A 5,766-nucleotide genomic window follows, 5' to 3' on the forward strand; every position below is an offset into this window, starting at 1 on the left:
AAATTCTTCCTGTTTTCTCGATTGATCTGTGTTCAGCTTTTCAAGGCCTATCCACTGAGCCAACTTATAACTAAATCTGAGGGGGGTGCGATGGGGAGGTTTCCTTGTCAGCAACTACAGACAGGCAGCGCGAGAAGAAACTATTATCTGACATGTACCGCCCCTATTTTTTTGATTGAACTCACAGGTCTCACTTTTCTTTTTTTTGTTTACAACCTAGTTTCCAAATGAACCAAAAAGAGCGATGGCATTCGAAGAGAACTGTTGAGACGACTTATGTCTTTTGGTATCCACGACTCTGCTTTGAAAGACATGCATTTTACGAGTGATCAAAGTGCCAATATTGTCGCTGCACTGCGCGATTATTCACAAATGAATTGTTTCTGTCGTATGATAAATACACTGCAAAGGAAAGCTTTTAATGCGGAGTATGTAAGCGTCAGTTGTCCACATGTTCGTGGTCTTTTGACTGTGGCGAAAGAACTCGTCACATACGCAAAAATAGTGGAATTCTTAATGTTCTTGCTAGATCACTGGACCAATCTACCGACACTCTCAGGAATATGTGGCTAATAGTCTTAAAATCAGTAGAAAGCCAATATTCGTCTTTGTGCGAAAAGCTCTCTGAGAAGGGATAAATAGCTCGAATTGACGGAATTGGTATCACGCTGATGAAAGAACTAATTTCTCCTCTCACGGTACGTACGCTATTGTTTTACTGTATTTCTTACACGTCATCGTTTATTTTATAGCGCCGCGCGTGATTAGCCGAGCGGTGGAAGGCGCTGCAGTCATGGGCTGTGCGGCTGGTTCCGGCGGAGGTTCGAGTCTTACCTCGGGCATGGGTGTGTGTGTTTGTCCTTAGGATAATTTAGGTTAAGTAGTGTGTAAGCTTAGGGACTGATGAGCTTAGCAGTCCCATAAGATTTTCACTCACATTTGAACATTTTTATTTTATAGCTTTTAAAACATGAGGATTTTTGTAGCCCTTCAAAGAGGCCTCCAAGGAATTAGAACTGGAGAAATGGAATGGGAGATGACACTATTACAGCATTTGACTCAGGCGCCCCAAGACAGAGAAGCTTCTGAAATAGGACTTTTACGCAAACGCCTCAAATTGCGCTTAGACGAAAAGTTACATTTCCAGAGGTGCCATGAGGCAGCAACTTTTTGTTAGCCACGATTTCGTCGTATAAAAATGGTACCTGAAGATAAGAGATGTGAAGTTATGGCAGCCATAAGACGTAGAATATATTTACTACTATGTTAATAACTCCCGAGTTGCCAGTTCCGAAGGGAACTGACGACTCTCACTCGAAACCAAGGTCGGTCACAGAATCGAGTATAGGCCCCATAGGTTCAGAGTCGATATTCCTTCGCTTGAAACGTAACCGAATATATGAGAATACTTTATCAGATCGCCCGATCGAATTTGTGAGCGACGTTGGCGGAGCCCTGAAGTTGAATGAAATGGTTCAGTTAACTTCAACAGCAGAACATTTGGTTTTATTTTCAATAAACTTCCATATTCAGAGTAGAATTCGCAGTGGCGCGGATTTAAGAAATGATATATTAAAGACGTTTTGTACTTTCCCAATCAGATAAAAAAAATATTATGGCGAAGAAGAGGTGGTGGTGGTGGTTAGTGTTTAACGTCCCGTCGACAACGAGGTCATTAGAGACGGAGCGCAAGCTCGGGTTAGGGAAGGATTGGGAAGGAAATCGGCCGTGCCCTTTCAAAGGAACCATCCCGGCATTTGCCTGAAACGATTTAGGGAAATCACGGAAAACCTAAATCAGGATGGCCGGAGACGGGATTGAACCGTCGTCCTCCCGAATGCGAGTCCAGTGTGCTAACCACTGCGCCACCTCGCTCGGTACGAAGAAGACATATACAAGCCATGAAGAGGGAATTCTTTCATCAAATTCCACAAAAACACCACTACCTGAGAAAGTAAACTGATTTCGGACATTAGGTTCCGTTTTCCGTTGTTGTAATGGTGGAAAAGTTTTATTTTTTGCACTTTTTGTAGCGTATGTTTGATTTACGCACACTGTTTTTCAAATTAGTTTTGAATTTTTGAAATGAAATAAAACTCAGTTTATTTCCAAATTATGACTGAACAGCAGGGCCAATATTCAGCCTCAACTTACATGTAAACTGTAACAAAAATGTACAGCACAAATAGCAGGAGACATTACTCATAAGTAGACGAAAAAATTATGTCAAATGAACATGCACCTGGAAACGCTTTGATTCCGTGTTAAAACTCAATTTTCACCAACTCATTGATCATGGGAAACACACAAAAACAGAACTTTAGAATCATGAGGGACATGCTCTCTTGGTGACATCTGGTTACGCTGTGCACCACCAGTGTTTTGTTTTACATATTCCCGATGTCATGCAACGTACATCATTGTTTGTTCCAGCGATCAGTACGACCGTTGCAAGCACACGTTGCAGAGTTAATACACTACTGGCCATTAAAATTGCTACACCACGAAGATGACGGGCTACAGACGCGAAATTTAAGCGACAGGAAGAAGATGCTGTGATATGCAAATGATTAGCTTTTCAGAGCATTCACACAAGGTTGGCGCCGGTGGCGACACCTACAACGTGCTGACATTGCGAGGTGCCGGGGCTAGCAGTGTATTTAACACTAAATTCTTCTCGAATCTTCATATGGAAATGATGCTCTAAGCCCCCCCCCCCTTTTCTAACTCCTACTTTTGCTGTTGCACATGGATTAAGAAGAAACGCGAACTGACTGTAATCGACCCTGCAAGTGGAGGAGAAAAGAGTTTGGCACCTACAATAATTTAATTTGATAGACATTAATTAAATAAAGGAAAGTTTCAGTAACTTAGTGAGAAATGAGAGGGTTGCTCTACCGCTTAACAGAATGAAAGTTCTGTCCAAAATAACACTTTGATTTATTATGACTAAACTCAAAATCATAAACAAAACACATGAAACATTTACAATACATCAAAATGGATCAAATTGGATACTCAAATAAATGCTGTGAAGGTGAAGTTGTCCATAAACTAGATTGTGACATTTATGACGAAGTGGTATGTGGAGCCAATCCCTTGCAACTCAAATCTTAAGAGAAACACACGACCAACCCAACATTAATTGCTGCTACAGTAGTGAGAACTCAGACAATGAACACCCAAGACAGAACAAAGTTAGAAAAAGACGAACAGGCGCGCTCTGCTGAGCTCTGATTATCACAGTGCAAATTCCCTAATCTGCCGGTGCTGCGGACATACATTACCAAGCTGTCTTCTTAACTGCAAGGACACGATCTGTTGTACCGGAAGCGATGGCTGGTTGCTTCGACGTCCCGTCATGGTGATGATAATGTCGCGAGTAGAGCCCGAAACAAATTGTCCTGATCTGGTTCCTCCAGACTAAAGACTTCCTACCAATACAAATGCGCCTCTGAGGGAGACGAAGAAGGCTCGCCACACAATCACTGACGGTACAGTTATTGATTTTAACAAGCGAAGTCACACAGTAATTCCGACACAGTCAACTTCAGCCAAAACTGCCCAAGACAGACAACATAGGCCGCTTGTACGCAGAACGCTCAATTGCGAACTGTACTCGGAAAGTTACGTTGAATACGAAACTTCAGCAACTTCGTTAAACAGTTACAATCAAATAAAAGTATATAAGACAGCCAACGGAAGGCAGGCTGTCGAGAGCAGCGAGAGCTCAGTCTCGTAACCTACTCCGACCGAAAGGCGAGAGCCGACTACCACAAGAGCACCCATACAACCCGAACACTGAACATGCCCGCCCCCACGACAGTGGCCGTAGTTAAACGTTCCAATCAGCAACTCGAAACCGGCGGAAAATACCACTCTATTGCTGAAGCACTACCATTCCACCAATGGAGATTCTTGGCGCCAATTTCTGCGCCGATTTTGCTACGTCACGGAGCTATGTCCTGAGCAGGCCAATCACAGTTACGATGTGGCAGAAAACGCGGGAATTTGCCCACCAAGACTGCCTGGGGACACAAGTCATTCCCACGCCTCGCTGGTTGCCCGCCAGAAAGTGTTTTCGCGAAGTTTCTGCGAAGTAACGGAATCTCTAGCCCAGCCGCTCCTTCAGGCACCTGCGGGCGTGTCTCTGCCTCTCTACTGACAATGTCGGCATCTGGAAAGCATTCACTCGACTCCCTCACACCCGTCGGCTTAACCCTTTCAAGAGCAGCAGTGCCCGCCTGTCACCGGACCACTCGGGTAGCGAGAGACGCTGCATGGGAAGTCCGCGTGTGAAGGAATAGCAACTTTTCACTGCACGCAATTAGAGAGGAAAATCGAATTACTCAGAGTAAGATAGAAATATGAGAGGGGGCTTCTGCCACCTCTCAACATGAGTAAAGTTTCCAACCGATTTCTCATACACAAACAGCAGTTGACCAGCGTCGCCTGGTGAAGCGTTGTTGTGATGCCTCGTGTATGGAGGAGACGTGCATACCATCACGTTTCCGACTTTGATATAGGTCGGATTGTAGCCTATCACGATTGCGGTTTATCGTATTGCGACATTGCTGCTCGCGTTGGTCGAGATCCAATGACTGTTAGCAGAATATGGAATCGGTGGGTTCAGGAGGGTAATACAGAACGCCATGCTGGATCCCAACGGCCTCATATCACTAGAAATCGAGATGACAGACATCTTATCCACATGGCTGTAACGGATCGTGCAGCCACGTCTCGATGCCTGAGTCAACAGATGGGGACGTTTGCAAGACAACAACCATGTTCACGAACAGTTCGACGACGTTTGCAGCAGCTTGGACTATCAGCTCGGAGACCATGGCTGCAGTTACCCTTGACGCTGCATCACAGACAGGAGCGCCTGCGATGGTGTACTCAACGACGAATCTGCGTGCACGAATGGCAAAATGTCATTTTTTCGGATGAATCCAGGTTCTGTTTACAGCGTCATGATGGTCGCTTCCGTGTTTGGCGACAACGCGGTGAACGCACATTGGAAGCGTGTATTCGTCATCGCCATACTGGCGTATCACCCGGGGTGATGGTATGGGGTGCCATTGGTTACACGTCTCGGTTACCTCTTGTTCGCACTGACGGCACTTTGAACAGTGGACGTTTCATTTCAGATGTGTTACGACCCGTAGCTCTACCCTTCTTTCGATCCTTGCGAAACCCTACATTTCAGTAGGATAATGCACGACCGCATGTTGCAGGTCCTTTACGGGCCTTTCTGGATACAGAAAATGTTCGACTGCTGCCCTGGCCAACACATTCTCCAAATCTCTCACCAATTGAAAACGTCTGGTCAACGATGGCCGAGCAACTGGCTCGTCACAATACGCCAGTCACTACTCTTGATAAACTGTGGTATCGTGTTGAAGCTCCATGGGCATCTGTACCTGTACACGCCATCCAAGCTCTGTTTAACTCAATGCCCAGGCGTAACAAGGCCGTTATTACGGCCAGAGGTGGTTGTTCTGGGTACTGATTTCTCAGGATCTATGCACCCAAATTGCGTTAAAATGTAATCACATGTCAGTTCTAGTATAATATATTTGTCCAATGAATATCCGTTTATCATCTGCATTTCTTCTTGGTGTAGCAATTTTAATGGTCAGTAGTGTAACAGACTTGCCTCGTCCAATGGTAGTGCTCACAAATGCAAAGATGTGAGATGCCGATTTGATGTATGGATTAGCTGATGGCATGGCGGTAGCAGTCCACACGGTGACCATTTACCTG

The sequence above is a fragment of the Schistocerca cancellata genome, chromosome 4 (genome assembly GCF_023864275.1).
Source record: "Schistocerca cancellata isolate TAMUIC-IGC-003103 chromosome 4, iqSchCanc2.1, whole genome shotgun sequence".
In the NCBI taxonomy this organism is placed as follows: domain Eukaryota; kingdom Metazoa; phylum Arthropoda; class Insecta; order Orthoptera; family Acrididae; genus Schistocerca; species Schistocerca cancellata.